General features: G+C 39.6%; 2 pseudogenes; one reads left to right on the top strand and one right to left on the bottom strand.

Moving 5' to 3' along the window:
- Positions 11,303-11,928, bottom strand: ORYCUNV1R-PS1562 (vomeronasal 1 receptor oryCunV1R-ps1562 pseudogene; annotated as a pseudogene).
- ORYCUNV1R-PS1569 (vomeronasal 1 receptor oryCunV1R-ps1569 pseudogene) lies at positions 15,072-15,956 on the top strand (annotated as a pseudogene).

Below are 19,238 nucleotides of genomic sequence, written 5' to 3' on the forward strand. Positions count from 1 at the left end.
CCAAACCCAAAACTACTAGGAGAGAAGGAATAGTTAAAATTAGAGAAGAAATCAACAAAATTGAAAGCAGAGAAAGCATTTGACAAATACAACACCCTGTCACGATGAAAACTCTAAGCAAATTGGGTTTAGAAGGAACATTCCTCAACACAACAAATTTGCTTTCTAACAAAACCACAACCAGCATCATACTGAATAGGGAAAAGTAAGCATTCCCATTGAGATCTGGTGCCAGACAGGGATGCCCACTCTCAGCACTGCTATTCAATATAGTCCCTGGAAGTTTTAGCCAGTGCCATTAGGCAAGAAAAGGATATCAAAGGGATACAACTTGGGAATGAGGAAGTCAAATTATCCTTAACTGCAGATGACATGATTCTATATATAGGGGATTCAAAAGGCTCCTCTAGGAGACTATTGGATCTCATAGAAGAGTTTGGCAAAGTAGCAGGATATAAAATCAATGCACAAAAATCAACAGCCTTTGTATATACAGACAATGCCATGGCTGAATAAGAACTTCTAAAATTAATCCCAAACACAATAGCTACAAAAAATCAAATATCTTGGAATAAATTTAACCAAGGATGTCAAAGATCTCTACAATGAGCATTGCAAAACATTAAAGAAAGAAATAGAAGAAGATACAAAAAATGGAAATATCTTCCATGTTCATGGATTGGAAGAATCAATATCATCAAAATGTACATTCTTCTGAAAGCAATTTACAGACTCAATGTGGTACCAATGCAAATACCAAAGACATTCTTCTCAGATCTAGGAAATATGGTGCTGAAATTCATATGGAGGCACAGGAGAGCTTGAATAGTTAAAGCAATCTTGTACAACAAAAACAAAGCCAGAGGCATCACAATACCAGGTTTCAAGACATACTACAAGGCAGTTATAATCAAAACAACTGGGTACTGGTAGAAAAATAGAAGGGTAGACTGGTGGAACAGAATAGAAACCCCTTAATTCAATCCAAACAACTGCAACCAACTTATATTTGACCAAGGAGCTATAACAAATCCCTGGAGCAATGATGGTCTCTTCAACAAATCGTGCTGAGAAAATTGGATGTCCACATTCAAAAGTATGAAGCAAGACCCATACCTTACACCTTATATAAAAATGCACTCAATATGGATTAAAGATTAAAGATCTTAATCTACAACCTGACATCATCAAACTGATTGAGAACATTGGGGAAACCCTACAAAACACTGGAACAGGCAAAGAATTCCTGGAAAAGACCCAAGACACACAGGGAGTCAAAGCCAAAATTAACAAATGGGATTACTTCAAATTGAGAAGCTTCTGTAAGGCAAAGGTGTGGGGAGCAACTCGGACTAGACTGTTACTGGAATTAAGACTTATTCTATGCATCTGCTCTCCCACAATATGGCGCTGAGAGGGGAGTAACAACTTCTACGCAGCTGCCTCTCGCCAACTTGAGTGATGACCTGCAGGAGCTGATCCTGCTCCTGATTGGAGGAGAGCAGCGTACTCGGCGTGTGGGTAGCAGAGTTGGGATTGGTGGAAGAGGACTATAAAGGAGGAGAGAGACAACATGCAGCAGAAACATCTATCTGAAGGAACACCTGTGCAGCCCCCGAGAGAGCCGGCCGGCGGTGTGCCGCTCCCCCGCGGAAGTGGGGAAAGTGGCAGGGGGAACCGCCCTTCCACGGAGGTGGAAGGGACGGTAGCCAACCCGGGAAGAACCAGCAGCAAACCCGGGGAGGGCCAAGCAGACAAAAGAACAGCACAGGGTCCTGTGTCGTTCCTCCACAAAGAGGGGGAGTGACAAAAGGAAACAAGAAAATGAAGAGGCAACCAACAGAATGGGAGAAAATATTTGCAAATTATGCAACTGATAAAGAATTAATAACCAGAATCTACAAAGAGATGAAGAAACTCCACAACAACTAAACAAAGAACCCAGTCAAGAGATGGGCTAAGGACTTAAACAGACACTTTTCAAAAGAGGAAATCCAAATGGCCAACAGACACATACTAGCAATCAGGGAAATGCAAATCAAAACCACAATGAAGTTTCACCTCTGTCTGGTTAGAATGGCTCTCATACAGAAATTAACAAAGAACAAATGCTGGAGAGGATGTGGGTAAAAAGATACCCTAATTCACCATTGATGGGAATGCAAACTGGTAAAGCCACTATGGAAGACAGTCTGGAGATACCTCAAAAATCTGAAAATAGGCCTACTATATGACCCAGCCATTCCACTCCTTGGAATTTACCCAAGGGAAATGAAATCAGGAAACAAAAGAGTTGTCTGTACCTCCATGTTTATTTCAGCTCAATTTACAATAGCTAAGATATGGAATCACCCTACGTGTCCATCAACCGAAGACTGGATAAAGAAATTATGAGATATATAAATTATGAAATACTACACAGCAGTAAAAATAGATGAAATCCCATGATTTGCAACAAAATGGATTCATCTGGAAAACTTCATCTCAGTGAAATAAGTCAGTCCCAAAGGGAGAAATACTATATGTTCTCCCTGATCTGTGAGAACTAGTAAAACTCCTAAAACAAAAGTTGTACAAGTGAAATTGACACTTTGAGAAACAACAACTTGAAGAACCCTCATCTTGATTGTCGAGGAACAGTTTTTATTTTTTATTTCTTTTTAATTTTTTCTTTTCTTCATACTACATGTTGAACTCTTAACATAGAGTTAATCATATATATATATATATATATATTTTATATCTCAATCTCAGTAAAAGATAACAGGGGGTAAGAGAGGGAGGAGGAAGTTTGTAACTGTTAAGATGTATAGTTATCCATACAGTCCTATGGACTTCTTTTTTTAAGATTTATTTTATTTATTTGAAAGACAGAGTTATAGAGAGATGTAGAGACAGAGAGATAGAGAGAGAATCTTCCATTTGCTGGTTCACTCCCCAAGTGGCCACAATGGCTGGAGCTACGCCAATCAGGAGCCAGGAGATTCTTCTGGGTCTCCCACATGGGTGCAGAGGCCCAAGAACTTAGGCCACCTTCCACTACTTTCCTAAGCATAGCAGAAAGCTGCATCAGAAGATGAGCAGCTGAGACTAGAACCAGTTCCCATATGGGACGCTGGTGCTTCATTCCAGTGCTTTAACCTGCTGTGTCACAGTGCAGGCCCCCAGGCATACTTCTAAGGGTACAGTTTAAAAAGTTTCCATAGGACTCCAAATCCCATTAAAATAGGTGGTAAAAATCCCATCTTAATTGTTCAATTGGAGGCCAGTGCTGTGGTGCATTAGGCTAAAGCCGCTGCCTGCAGTGCTGACATCCCATATGGGCACTGGTTCCAGTCCTGGCTGCTCCACTTCCAAACCAGCTCTCTACTGTGGCCTGGGAAATCAGTAGAAGATGGCCCAAGTGATTGGGTTCTTGTACACGCATGGGAGACCCAGAGGAAACTCCTGACTCCTGGCTTTGGACCAGCTCATCTCTGGCCATTGCAGTCATTTGAGGAGTGAACCAGCAGATGGAAGACCTCTCTCTCTCTTTCTCTGGCTCTACCTCACTCTGTCTTTCAAAAAAATAAAATAATTTTTTTAAATGTTAAAGGAACATATTATGTGTTAAAGTGAACATATAGATAGGATGAAGTGTTAAAGAAATCATATGAATAGCATCAAGTGCCTGGTAATAATAATAGAATTAAAAAGGAGGGAATGCCAACATGAGAAGCAGTCCACATAGCAGACTTACAGAATGATAATCTCTTTAAGTAATACTCTGACCTCAGAATCAGTCCTTAAGGAATTTGGATGTGTCTGAAAAGTCCATGAGAACATTTCAGGCATGGAAAGCCAAGACACTGTGTCAAAAAACATCCTACATGAAGGATCGCTGTGACTATGACCCCATTAGAAAAAAGGATAATCGAAAATGAATCTTGATGTGAATGGAAGGGGAGAGGGAGTGGGAAAGGGGAGGGTTGTGGGTGGGAGGGACAGTATGGGGGGGAAGCCATTGTAATCCATAAATCGTACTTTGGAAATTTATATTCATTAAATAAAAGTAAAAAAAAAAAAGAAAAAAGGAGCCATCAAAAAAGATGTACTTTTCTCTGAAGGAAGGAGAGAACTTCCACTTTGTTTATGGCCTTGTCTGAATTCTGCCAGAGGTTGTGGTATTAAAAGCCTTTCATAGCCTTGGCAGCTCATGGCAAGAGCCTCAGGTAATCATTGATGTCATAAATAAGAGTGTTAATTGTAAAATTAACAACATAAGTCTCTGCATTTACTCCCCATGTAGGACCTCTGTCCTTAATGAGTTGTACTATGAGAACTGACTGCAAAACTTGATCTCAAACAGTACTTTATACGTTGTGTGTGGGGGATGCATACTGTTGAAATCTTTACGTAGTATAGAGTTGATCTTCTGTATATAGTTAATTTAAAAAAAGAAAAAGTAAGAGATAGAGGAAATAAGAGAGCAGGATAGGGAGGTGGAGGTGGAGAGAGATACCCTTTCTGCTAGTTTAATTCCCAAATACCCATAGCACCTGGGCTGGACCAGGCCAAGGCTAGGAGTTGAACTCCGTATGTGTCTCCCATATGGCAGCCAGGAACCCAACTCTAGGCCATCATCTTCTGCATCCCAGGCATATTAGCAGGAAGCTGGATCAGAATATTTTAAAATTCCATCGCAGGCACTCCAATATGGGATGTGGTCATCCCAAGGGCAGCTTAACCCCTGCAAAATGCCCATCCGTGAATGGTATCACATTCTTAAGCACTGTACAGAATATTCATTATACTTTTTATAGAAATATAATTTATTTTATACTAATCTCACACACTGCAACTTTGTTAAATTTATTAACTGAAATGGACTTTCAGTGAACTATTTAGTATTCTTTTATACTTAGGATTATATATTTGTCACAAAAAAAAATCAAGTTTTATTCCTTGCTCTGCTGTCCAGAATCCTTTTCCCCATTTTCACGTTACTTTTTTCAGCAGAAATCTTCCTTATGACATTTAAAAGACATGCACAAGAAAATATTTGAGTCTTGTGGCCAACTATTGGGGGAAATCATTTTGCATTCCTCCATTATATGCAGCGTTTACTGTAGGCTTTCCTTAGGTGTTCTTTTTAACATTTTGATATTCTATACATTTCGAATGAAAAGAAAGAAACAGGGACAACCAGAGGAAAGAGAAAAAGTGATTTACACACAGAGATCTCTCCCATATGCTGATTTCCATAACAGATCCTTGCAACATCCAGAGCTGAGTCAAGGCCAGAGCCAGAACATGGGAACTCAGTGTAGCTCTCCCAGATGGGTGGCACGAACTCAAACACTTGAGACGTCACCATTACCTCCCAGGATCTGCATTAGGAGGAAGTCAGGAAATAGAACCTGAAATTGAACCCTTGCACTATGATACAGAACTTGGGATTTCCTACATGTATGTGAATTACTAGACTCAATTCCTGCTCCCCACAGGTGATTTTTATCTAGTTGTGGAAATTTCCTTCACATCTTAGTTTGTTTAGGGTTTTAATCATTCATGGGTAGTGGATTCAGCCAGGTGATTTTTCTTTTAAGATGATCACATGCTCTTTAAATTCACATTGTGTTTTTTCTTAATATGCATTATTTTCTGTTTTTCTTTCTTTCTGAGATACTATTTTCCAAGAACTTTTTGAGGACCCCTCATATAAGCAAGTTTATTTTATTTAGCACCAAGATTTTTATTAATATTTATATTAATTAATATGATTCTTCTTGCATCAATTTTGATAATTTTTATTCTTGTAGGTTTTTGGTCATATTCCATATTTCTGAATTTTCATGGAAGTTTTGGGAAAAATAAAGTGAAAGAAGAAGGCACTAGGCAATCTGCCATCACACTCTACTTCAGTTTATTCTGATGTACCACGCAGAAAATAACTAACTGCTCTATGTGCTACTCAGTTATTTTATGAGACAAATGAAATATTGTGCATGATGTAAACTGATAATATTGTGCCATTTGACTTTAGGTTTTACCAGCATGACAAACTGAGTGTACATTCTCTTTTGTGTCAAAATTTAGATAATGGACATTAAAATAAGAAAAAACATAACATTGTATGAAGAACAACATAAACATGTTGATCTGATGAACCAATGCTTAAATCTAATATATTACAGAGCATCCCATTTACATATATTTATATGTAAGCATATAGTATTTCAAATGGATAAAATATCAGGGTGCATAGGTTAAACCACTGCTTGGGCCCCTCGCATTCTTTGTGGAGTGCTTTTAGACCAAGTCCTACTTTGTTTCCTACCCAGCTTCTTACTAATGCACACCCTGTTAAGTGGAAGATGAGGACTCAAGTACTTTGGTCTCTGATACTCACATTGGATACTCAGATGGAGTTCCTGGCTTTTCACTTAAGCTTGGCCCAATCCCAGCTTCTGGGCATTTAGTCCTCTCTCTCACACTCTCCTTCTCTGTCTGTCATTTTCTTTCTGTGTTACTTCACCTTTCAATTAAATAAATAAGATTTGGAAATTCAAAAAAAATTCAAAATATTTAAAATAAGCATAATGATTCACTTTAATAAGGATAAATTTATGTATTTAAAACTATAATAGGTGATATTATACCTATCACAAACTAATTGTTAGTATATTATAAACATATATATGAACATATAAATGATAAGTAACCTTACTAAATTGACAAGATGTTAAAATACACTTACAGACAATATTTTAACCAGTTCACACAGAGAGAGGACATTATTTCCAAATAGGAAGGCATTTGAAACTTTCAAGGTTTATGGGTCCAGTCATGTCATAAAGGCATAAATCTAAAAATCCTGTACTCTATCATCTATGAAATAGAAAAATCACCAATAAAAGTGTTACCAAGAAGTCATTTAGACACATGAAAATTTTACTTAAGATTATCTTACATTGCATTGCCCCAGAATTATTTTTCAGGAATCAGAAAAGTATTAAGTGGGGATTGTGATTATTGCAGTAAGAACATGAAATCAGATAGCTAACTCAGCTAAGAATTTTTACAAAATTATCTTTATAAAACAGAAAAATATTAAATGTGAAATGTGACGTATTCCAGAATTGTCTGAAATGTTAAATTATTTATAGGTTTGTATAAAACATAGGTTTCTATAAAGCATAAAATTATTTATAAAACATTAAATATGTCATCACTGTGAAATCATTATTAGTGTAAAGTATATTACTTGGTCATTAGATGTTCCAAGATAAGAAATCTAGTATTTCTTTTATTTAAAAAATATTTATTAACTTGAAAGTCAGAGTTACACAGATTGAAGGAGAGGCAGAGAGAAAGAGAGTCTTCCATCCCCTGGTTCACTCCCCAATTGGCCACAATGGCCAGAGTTGTGGCGATCTGAAGCCAGGAGCCAGGATCTTCCTCCAGGTCACCCAAGTGGGTGCAGGGGCCCAAAGACTTGGGCCATCTTCTAGTGCTTTCCCAGGCCATAGCAGAGAGCTGGATCGGAAGTGGAGCAGCCAGGACTCGAACTGGCGCCCATATGGGATGCCAGCACTACAGGTGGTGGCTTTACCCACAGCCATACCACAGTGCTGGCCCCAGAAATCAAGTATTTCTTATGAGATCATGTTGTGTTGCACAAACTATCCCTGTGAAATATTCTACTCTGTGTACAAGCATATGATAAAAAATATACTGCATGTTCCTCAAGCTCTTACATTACAACCATTATGCTTACTTACAAGTACAAAAATCATTAAAATGTGCAAGATCATAAAAAGGAACATTGGAGAATTTCCCAGAGCCCAACATAAATCAAAACAAAAACTGAGAGAACAAATCAAGCTGAAGGATTATTTTTCCCCAGGACAGTGGCTGAATACTTGAGCTTCAAACCCCTGTGAGTAAACCAGCTTTCACTCTGGTGAACTGGAATAAATAAGAAAATATGCCAACTAGTGACTATCCAAAGGTTAGGCATAGCCAATGTATGCACTAAATTGGAACTAATGAAGCACACAAAAAAATAAACTACTAGAATTGAGTTTCAGATTAGATAATGGAATTACATTTCAAATATTTAAATAAATATCAGAAAATGAAAGAATTGAAATAATAATGAGCATGAGAAATAAGAACAAGGAACAGAAATATTGATCATATTTGTAAAAGAAAAAATAAACATTTGAAAATTGTAATAAACAAATATACAATACAGAGTTTAAACATTAAGTTAAATTCAGGTTTTCCATGCCTGAAATGCTCTCATGGGCTTTTCAGCCAGATCTGAATGTCTCAAGAGCTGATTCTGAGGCCAGAGTGTTGTTTAGTTCATTTGTCCTTCTATGAGGCTGTGGTATGGCCTACTTCTCATGTTGGATCATTCTCTCCTTTTTCATTCTATCTATTGTTATTACCAGACTCTTGGTCTTATTTATATGATCCTATGACACTTAGACCCACCTATATGATCAATTACACACTTAATATGATCATTTCAATATGTGAGATGGCATTATTACTACCCAGCTTAATGGGATTTGGTGTGCCATGACAAGTTTTTAGTTTACGCTTAGGGGTAAGTCCCTAGGAATATGTGAAGAACTGTACAGCTCCCCTCTCTCTTATTCCCACTCTTATTTTTACTGGGGCTTATTTTCAATTGACTTCATACACCTATGATTAATTCTATGCTAAGTAAAGAGTTCCACCAATGGTATTAAGAAGAAAAAATAAAAATAATAATAAAATAAAATAATAAACTGTAATTTGTCAGTCAAGACAAAGGCTGTTCAAGTCATTGCTTCTCATAATATCAACTTCACTTCTACAGATTTCCTTTTAGGTGCTCTGTTATTTGTCATAGATCAGGGAGAATATATACTATATGTCCCTTTGGGACTGGCTTATTTCACTAGGTATAATGTTTTCCAGTTTCATCCATTTTGTTTAAAATGACTAGATTTCATTTCACAAATGAGAGAAATAATATATTCACATTGCTGACAGAAATTAGTATGTAAGCTACACTTGAATAGTTACCTATTTTAAAAAGAATAAAAATATTTTCAAATATAACAATCATAAAAGATTTGATTTGCTATGTGTATTTCTTTTTTTTTTTTTTTTTTTTTTTGACAGGCAGAGTGGACAGTGAGAGAGAGAGACAGAGAGAAAGGTCTTCCTTTTGCCGTTGGTTCACCCTCCAATGGCCGCCGCAGCTGGCGCACTGCGGCCGGCGCACCGCGCTGATCCGATGGCAGGAGCCAGGAGCCAGGTGCTTTTCCTGGTCTCCCATGGGGTGCAGGGCCCAAGCACCTGGGCCATCCTCCACTGCACTCCCTGGCCACAGCAGAGGGCTGGCCTGGAAGAGGGGCAACCGGGACAGAATCCGGCACCCTGACCGGGACTAGAACCCCGTGTGCCGGCGCCGCTAGGCGGAGGATTAGCCTAGTGAGCCGCGGCGCCGGCCTTGCTATGTGTATTTCTAAAGTATTCATATTAATAGTAACAAAGGTCTAGACAAACATTTTTATCATCAACAAAGGTACAAGACAAACATTTTTATCATCAATCTTTTAAAATCAAAAGCTTCTGCATGGTATATTGTGCAAAATATTGAGTATCCTCTTATCAGAATGGATAAGAACCAATGAACTGACAGTGGCTTAGACAATGACCACAACACATTGAACACCAAAGATAACTGAGTCATATGACCACAGTAGAAGACTGAGCTTTCAAATATATCAGAGTGACAATGCAATAGAAAATATAAATTTGGTTATATGACAACTAGAATGAGAATGAATAAGACACATTTATTTGTATCTTTAGATTTAGAGAAATTATACAATTATGAAATATATTAACCCAGTAAAATAATTCATAAATATCTAACACAAAGAGACAAAGTATTGATATTAACATTTCATTGTATTAAAAAGAGATAAATAAATAAATAGAAGTATTCAAACAGAAATAAATGTTGAACTGCATAACCAAGCAAGAGTAAAATTGGAGAATAGAGAAAAAGAAATACACCTAAATAATGTACACAGCCCCTGAATAATTCAAAAAAGAGAGATACAAAAAATATCATTGCTTTCTGGTGAGGATTTAGGGGAAAAAGAAGTGTAAACTGGTAAAGCCATTATGGAAGTCAGTCTGGAGATTCCTCAGAAACCTGAATATAACCCTACCATACAACTCAGCCATCCCACTCCTTGGAATTTACCCAAAGGAAATTAAATTGGCAAATAAAAGAACTGTATGCACCTCAATTTTATTGCAGCTGAATTCACAATAGCTAAGACCTGGAATCAACCTAAATGCCCATCAACGGTAGACTGGATAAAGAAATTATGGGATATGTACTCTATCGAATTCCATACAGCAGTAAAAAACAATGAAATCTGGTCATTTGCAACAAAATGGAGGAATCTGGAACACATCATGCTGAGTGAAATAAGCCAGTCCCAAAGGGGCAAATATCATATGTGCTCCTTGATCAGTGACAACTAACCGAGAACCAAAAAGGAAATTTGTTGAAGTGAAATGGACACTATGAGAAACAATGACTTGATCAGCCCTTGTCCTGACTGTTGATGAACAACTTAATGCTTTATCCCTTTTAGTATTTTTTGTTCTACTTAATACTATTGGTTGAACTCTTTAATTAACACACAATTATTCTTACATGTTTAAATTTAACTGAAAAGTAATCCCTGTTAAACATAAGAGAGGTAATAAGAGAGGGAGGAGATATACAATTTGGGACATGCTCAATAGGACTTGGCCCAAATGGTAGAGTTAGATATGTGCCAGGGGATTCCAATTCAATCCCATCAAGGTGGCATGTACCAATGCCATCTAACTAGCCAAAGTGATCAGTTTCAGTTCACAATTGATCATAATGATAGGACTAAGAGTCAAAGGGATCACACAAACAAGACTAGTGTCTGCTAATACTAACTGATAGAATAAAAAAGGGATAGAACGATCTAACACGGGAAGTGGGATACACAGCAGACTCATAGAATGGCAGATGTCCTAAACAGCACTCTGGCCTCAGAATCAGCCCTTAAGGTATTCAGAACTGGCTGAAAAGCCCATGAGAGTATTTTAGGCATGGAAAGCCAAGACACTGTGGCAAAAAAGGACCTAAATGAAAGTTCTCTGTGAGTGAGATCCCAGTGGAAAGAACGGGCCATCAAAGGAGGTGCCTTTCTCTGAAGGGAGGGGAGAACTTCCACTTTGACTATGACCTTGTCTAAATAACAAGGTGTTCTGTACTCGTAGTGGCATAGACATGGACCACAACACTCTGGACACCCACGATGACTGAATCACATGTCCACATTATGAGGGAGGTGGATGGGATGATAAAGTCCACTCAGTACATGACCAGTATTTAGTGATAGCCATCAGATTGATCTGGGTCACATTGGAAGATGCCATTGTGTGGAAGAGTGTGCTAGTACTGAAAAACAAACATACCAGACATATGAGGAAGAATAAATAGAATATGAAATGCATGTATTTATACTTAAACTGTGCCAACCAGGAGGTGCTAGGACTGATGATGATGGCCTAGATGATGCTCATGAGGCAGGTGGTGCAGATGGAGAGGCCCCTCATCACCCTGTTTACGTCGAACAAAGCCTTACACTTGAATTCAGTCCATATATTCAATGACTCAAACAGGTCAGGAGAGTGCAAAAACAGCATATTAATGAGCAAAGCAATGTGGACTAAGGCCAGGTGACAGCTGGTCAGGTCAGTAGGCTTAGGCCGCCTATCCAGCAGGATGATGGAGATGTGAGAGAGGAAGAGGAAGGTGTTGGTTGAGATTCCAATGCAAGCTTGATAAAGAATGCATTTATAAACAGCAATGTAAGCAGACATTGGGCTCATCTTAATGTCAGGGAAAAAACACATGCATGTCTGAAAAGCAAGCAAACAAAAACAGATGACATTATTCTGCTTACCAGAAATTTGCCTTTTAAATTCCTATCTTCACAATGGTCCTGGATCTCTCACAGTTTCAGTTTCCATCCCAGAAATTTCTTTTGTGAATTCTCTTATATTCAGGAGTATATTGTCAACGTCCTGCTTTCAAGCCTCAAGAGGAAAACATCATAATTTCTTCACTTTTGTGAGAACACATGAGACTGCACAGCAATTATGACATGGCGACACTTTCATTGCTAATTTACTTGAAACAGGGACACTTTCCCAGGCTTTGAAGAATGCTTAGATCCTCAGCAGTTAAATAATTCACTTCAACTCTTATTTCAGATAGATCCAATGTGAATTTTTTCCATTTTTTGCATACTATTGCCTCAGATTCAGGCATAACTATCTTCTCTAATTAATTTTATCTAGGGTATCTCTGTTCATTTCATATGGACTAAATATGATTTATACATTTTAGAGGTTTATTTATTTGAAAGACAGAGGCACAGAGAGAGAGAGAGAGGCCTTCCATCTGCTGGTTAACTTCCCTAAGGGCTGCAACAGCTGGAGCTGGACCAATCTGAAGCCAGGAGCTTCCAGGTTTCCCACGTGGGTGCAGAGGCCTAAGAACTTAGACTATCTTTGACTGCTTCCCCAGGCTATTGCTGAGAGCTGGATAGAAAGTGGAGCAGCCACAACTCAAACCGGGACCGATAGAGATGACAGCACTGCAGGTGTGGCTGTACCCACTAAGCCACAGTGCCAGGCACGAATTTATAAATTTTTAAATGACAGAAATTTTCCTCACTGTCCAAGATTGAAGAACAGCTATGTGATGGGTGCCTTCTTTGTTCATCATCCCACAGTAAAAGGTGAAGGAGCAAGAGAGTAAGGGGGCTAATGTGCCTGTTTATAATGGCACTAATCCCATCTACAAAGGTGGACTCTCATGCCTAATCACTGCCTAAAATTATAATTAAATTTCTTTTTTTTAAAGATTTATTTATTTATTTTCAAGTCAGAGTTACACAGAGAGAGGAAAAGGAGAGAAGGAGAGAGGAAGAGAGGGAGAGAGGGAGAGAGGGAGAGAGGGGGAGAGGGGGAGAGAGAGAGAGTTCTTCCACCCACTGTTTCACTCCCCAAATGGCTTCAATGGCCGGAGCTGTGCTGATCCAAAGCCAGGAGCCAGGAGCTTCCTCTGGGTCCTCCCACGAGGGTGCAGGTGCCCAAGCATTTGGGCCATCCTTTACTGCTTTCCCAGGCCATAACAGAGAACTGGATCAGAAGTGTAGCAGCTGAGACATGAACTGGTGCCATATGGGATACTGGCACTGCACATGCTGACTTTACCCACCATGTCACTGTACTGGCCCCAGTTTCTCCATTTTATACACATGCATTTTTTTTCCACAGGCAGAATTAGACAGTGAGAGAGAGAGAAAGGTCTTCTTTTTTCCATTGGTTCACCCCACAAGTGGCCGCTACAGCCAGTGCATTGCAGCCAGCGTGCTGCACCAATCTGAAGCCAGGAGCCAGGTGCTTCTCCTGGTCTCCCATGCGGGTGCAGGGCCCAAGGACCTGGGCCATCCTCCACTGCAATCCTGGGCCACAGCAGAGAGCTGGACTGGAAGAGGAGCAACCGGGACAGAATCCGGCACCCCAATCAGGACTAGAACCCGGGGTGCTGTCACCGCAGGCAGAGGATTAGCCTAGTGAGCTGCAGCGCCGGCCCACACATGCATTTTAATTATCATTGTATATGTTTTAAACTCAAAGGAAATGCCTAAATGTGAGCCAAGAACAAAAGATCTCAATGTTTCTGTATTAACTTACATATTTATATTGATGGGCCTATCATAAGCAGCCTTGATAACATAATCAAATAATCATCACCCTCATAAAAAGGGAGAGGATGCAATTTTCTGGTTTTTTTTCTCATCAATACACAGCTAAAGTGTTCCAATCCCTTGCTATAAGTTAAATGTTTTCTCTGAAATTCATGTTGAAATTTAATTATAATTTTAGGAAGTGATTAGGCATGAGAGCTCCACCTTCGTGGGTGTGATTAGTGCCATTATAAAAAGGCACATTAGTCTTCTTTACTCTCTTGCTCCTTCAGCTTTTCTGTGGGACAATGAATAAAGAAGGCACTCATTACATAGCTGTTCCTGGATCTTGGACAGTGAGGAAAATTTCTGTATTTAAAAGTTTATAAATTTGGGGCTGATAAAGTCACCACTTGCAGTGCTGGCATCTCTTATGTGTGCTGGTTTGAGTCCCTGCTGCTCCACTTCTGATCCAGCTCTCTGCTATGGCCTGGGAGAACAGTGGAAGATGACCCAAGTTCTTGTGCCCCTGCACCCATGTGGGAGACCTGGAAGAAGCTCCTGGTTCCTGCCTTTGGATCGGTCCAGCTCTGGTTTTTGCAGTCCTTTGGGGAGTGAGCCTTTCTCTCTCTCTCTCTCTCTCTCTTTCTCTCTCTTTCTCTTTCTGTCTCTCTCTCTCCCTGTGCCTCTGTACCTTTATCTTTCAAATAAATGGCTAAATGTTTAAAAATTTATAAATTCTATTATAGCAGCATGAAATAGAATGACACCCTAGATTAAATTAGAGAGGATAGTTATGCCTACATCTGAGTCAACAGCAAGTTAAATAATGAAAAAAAAATTAACATTGGATCTATTTTAAATAAGACTTGAAGGAATCATTTTAACTACTGAGGATCTAAGAATTCCTCAAAGCTCAGTAGAGTGTCCCTGCTTTAAGTAATTTGGCAATGAAAATGTCACGATGTGATGACTGCTGTGCGATCTCATGTGTATCACAAAAGTGAAGAAATTTGATGTTTTCCTCTTGAGGCTTGAAAGCTGGACTTTGACAATATCCTTCTGAATAGAAGAGAATTCACAAAAGAAATGTCTGGAATGGAAACTGAAACTATGAGAGATCCAGGACCATTGTGAAGATAGGAATTTAGAAGGCAAATTTCTGGTGGCTTTATAAAGCCATCTGATGACATGAGATATACTGTTTTTGTTTTGCTTGCTTTTCAGACATGCATGTGTTTTTTCCCTGACATTAAGATGAGCCCAATGTCTGCTTACATTTCTGTTTATAAATGCATTCTTTATCAAGCTTGCATTGGAATCTCAACCAACACCTTCCTCTTCCTCTCTCACATCTCCATCATCCTGCTGGATAGGCGGCCTAAGCCTACTGACCTGACCAGCTGTCACCTGGCCTTAGTCCACATTGCTTTGCTCATTAATATGCTGTTTTTGCACTCTCCTGACCTGTTTGAGTCATTGAATATATGGACTGACTTCAAGTATAAGACTCTGTTCAATGTAAACAGGGTGATGAAGGGCCACTTGCCTTATGAGCATCATCTAGGCCATCACCAACAGTCTTGGCACCTCCTGGTTGGCATAATTTAAATATAAATGCACACATTTTATCTTCTCTTTATTCTTTTTCATATAGTTAATCTGTTTGTCTTTCAATACCAGCACACTCTTCCACACAGTGGCATCTTCCAATGTGACCCAGACCAATCTGATGGCTATCACTAAATACTGCTCATTTTACCCCATAAAGCATGGCATCATGGCCTTGATGTTCACACTGACCACATCCAGCAACGTCTTCCTGGTAGGAGTCATGCTGCTCTCAAGTGCATACATGGTGATCCTCTTACTCAGGCATCAGAGGAGGTCCCAGCACCTTCACAGCACCAGCCTCTCCCCAAGATCCTCCCCAAAGAAAAGGGCCACCCAGACCATCCTGCTGCTGGTGACTTTGTGGTCATGTACTGGGTGGATTTCATCATCTCATTCTCCTCCCTGATACTGTGGACATATGACTCAGTTATCTTGGGTGTCCAGAGTGTTGTGGTCCATGTCTATGCCACAGTTAGTCCATTGGTGCTTATCAGTTCTGATAAGAGGATACTCAACGTTTTGCACAATATACCTTAGAAAAGCTTTTTGTTTTAACAAGTTGATGACAAAATGTTTGTCTTTCATTGGGCATGCTGTTTAGCAGTTAAGGTACCACTTGGGATGCCCACATCCCATACTGGAGTACCCAGGTTCAAATTCTGCCTCTGTTTCTGATCCAGCTTTTTGTTAGTGCACACGCTGAGTGGTAGCACATGCTTGCTCAAGTACTTGGGTTCCTGTCACCCATATGAGAGTGATATCTGGAGATCTAGGATCCTGGTTTTGGCCTGGCCTACTAACCCTGGCTGTGCACATCAGCAATGAACCAGCAAACTTATGATTATCTATATATTTACCATCTATCTATCTATCATCTCTCTTCTCTCTGACATTAAATAAAAATAAATAATTTTAACAATGTCTTGCAATAGCTGCATCTGAGAACATATAAATTATTCTGCTACATCAGGTTCCTATCTGATTAATTCAGTTGCATAGAATTATACTTTTCTTATTTCTAAATGCTTTGATTCATATTTTGTCCAGAATTTACATTTCTTTAATTCAACATCTAGCATGATTTAAGATTTCCATACATTTACAAGTTTCTTGTTTTTTCATTTTGACTTCAGAAAATCATACAGGAAAACTTTTCTTTCTTCTTAAAGTGAACGCTTTAGACTTATCTGATGGCAATCAAATCTTTCATGACTTCTAAAAATATTTTTATTTTACTTTTTAATTAAAAATAGGTAAGTATTAAAATGTAACCTGGATATCCATTTTTGTCTGCAATGATAATTTTTAGTATCTCTCATTCTTGGATTATACAAGGGCTGTGTTGATTGTTCTGTCACTTTTTTAGGTTGTATTTTTTTTTTTGACAGGCAGCGTGGATAGTGAGAGAGAGACAGAGAGAAAGGTCTTCCTTTTGCCATTGGTTCACCCTCCAATGGCCGCCACGGCCAGCGCACTGCGGCCAGTGCACCACGCTGATCCGATGGCAGGAGCCAGCTGCTTCTCCTGGTCTTCCATGGGGTGCAGGACCCAAGCACTTGGGCCATCCTCCACTGCACTCCCTGGCCATAGCAGAGAGCTGGCCTGGAAGAGGGGCAACCAGGACAGAATCCAGTGTCCCGACCGCATCTAGAACTCGGTGTGCTGGCGCCGCAAGGCGCAGGATTAGCCTAGTGAGCTGCGACACTAGCTTCTTTTTTTCTATTATCCAATTTTGCTTCTACCTGGTTATGCAGTTTAACATTTATTTCTGTTTGAATGCTTCTATTTATTTATCTCTATTTTAAGGCAATGAAATGCTAAATCAATGTCTTATGTCTGATTGCTATGTTTGGCATTTATAAATTATTTTATTGGGTTAATATGTCTCATAATTGTATCAATTTTCTAAATCTAAAGATACAAATAAATTTGTTTTATTCATTATCATTCTAGTTTCACCCTATATATAATCAAATTTATATTTTCTACTGCAATATCACCCTGTGATATAATTTGGCAGCTTGATCTTCCAGTTAATCACTCTCATCACCTCAGCTGAATGTCTAAATTCTGTGTTTACTTTATTTTGCTTACTTTATTACATTTTTTCAAATGTTTACATTTCATTTGGTTCTTTTATAAATTTGGCTAATCAAATTTGCGGTTCCTTCATTTTACTATTTCTAATCCTCAACACTAGTTCAATTATTTTCATTTTCTGTTTAATTATTTAAATATATGAAACATAATTCTGATATATAATTTCTGTGAACTTTCCTTCTTGTGGCTTATTTCTGTGTATGCTCCATTACTTCCAATTTGGTTTTCATATTTGGTATACTTTGATCCTTGGAAAGGCTCCAGTTTTCATATTTCCTTGCTTAATCCAGTTGGCCAGAAGGAAAGTTAAGTGTTCAGCCACTGTCCCTAGGGTAGCACGTGTCTCTTAGTTTGATTTCTCCTCTCTCTGTTGATTTATGTTTGATCTTGGGAAATTCTTCAATTTTCCTTTTGACTCTCTTGGACATTTTAAGGATGTTCTGAACTTCTTGAGTACATTTAGCTATTATATTCAAAATGTTTTGGGAACATGTGGCATATATTTTATCACATGCATGTATATACCAAATGCACAGGAGTATAACATTTTATATAAATTGTTTGTGGCAGAAAAAAAGTGTTTTAAAAGAAATACCAGGTTTCTGGGGGCCGGCGCCGCGGCTCACTAGGCTAATCCTCCACCTTGTGGCACCAGCACACTGGGTTCTAGTCCCAGTCGGGGCACCGGATTCTGTCCTGGTTGCCCCTCTTCCAGGCCAGCTCTCTGCTGTGGCCTGGGAGTGCAGTGGAGGATGGCCCGAGTACTTGGGCCCTGCACCCCATGGGAGACCAGGATAAGTACCTGGCTCCTGCGATCAGATCAGCACGGTGTGCCGGCTGCAGTGTGCTGGCTGCGGCAGCCATTGGCCATTGGAGGGTGAAGTAACTGCAAAGGAAGACCCTTCTCTCTGTCTCTCTCTCTCACTGTCCATTCTGCCTGTCAAAAAAATTAAAAAAAAAAGATATGCTTGGTGGGGGGCTGGCACTGTGGCGTAGTAGGCTAAGCCTCCACCTGTGGCACCAGCATCCCATATGGGTGCCTGTTCTAGTCCCAGCTGCTCCTCTTCCAATCCAGCTCTCTGCTATGGCCTGGGAAAGCAGTAGAAGATGGCCCAAGTGCTTGGGCCGTCGCACCCATGTGGGAGGCTAGGAAGAAGCACCTGGCTTCAGATGGGTGCAGCCCTGGGCTGTCTGAACCAGCAGACAGAGAAACTTTCTGTCTCTCCCTCTGTCTGTAACTCTGCCTCTCAAATAAATAAATAAAATCTTCAAAAAATGTACACTTGGTCAACATGCTAGATGCATAGCTACTTACACAAGTCCACTGTGTTCTGATTCTTTAAGTACTACTTGGTGCACGATGTCATCAAACCTCTTTCTACATAGCAGGCATCCTGTAACTACAACTGATCCATGACTCCTAAACATATCAGTCTTTGGACATCAAGGAGAGGGCAGATCCTCAGCAGCCTTCAGGTCTGATTTTAGCAACCAGCCTAGTGAAATGCACTGAGCTGCTACCCAAGGGCTAGCACTGTGGTGCAGCAGGTTAAGCTGCTGCCTGTGATGCCAGAATCCCATAGGAGTGCCAGTTTGAAACCTGGCTGTTCTTCCAATCCAGCTCCCTGTTAACTCATCTGGGAAAGAAGTGGACAGCAGAAGATGGTCCAGGTGCCTGGGCCTCTGCCATCCATGTGGGGGATCTGGATGGATTTCCTG

This window comes from Oryctolagus cuniculus, chromosome 19 (assembly GCF_964237555.1).
Source record: "Oryctolagus cuniculus chromosome 19, mOryCun1.1, whole genome shotgun sequence".
Taxonomy (NCBI): Eukaryota; Metazoa; Chordata; class Mammalia; order Lagomorpha; family Leporidae; genus Oryctolagus; species Oryctolagus cuniculus.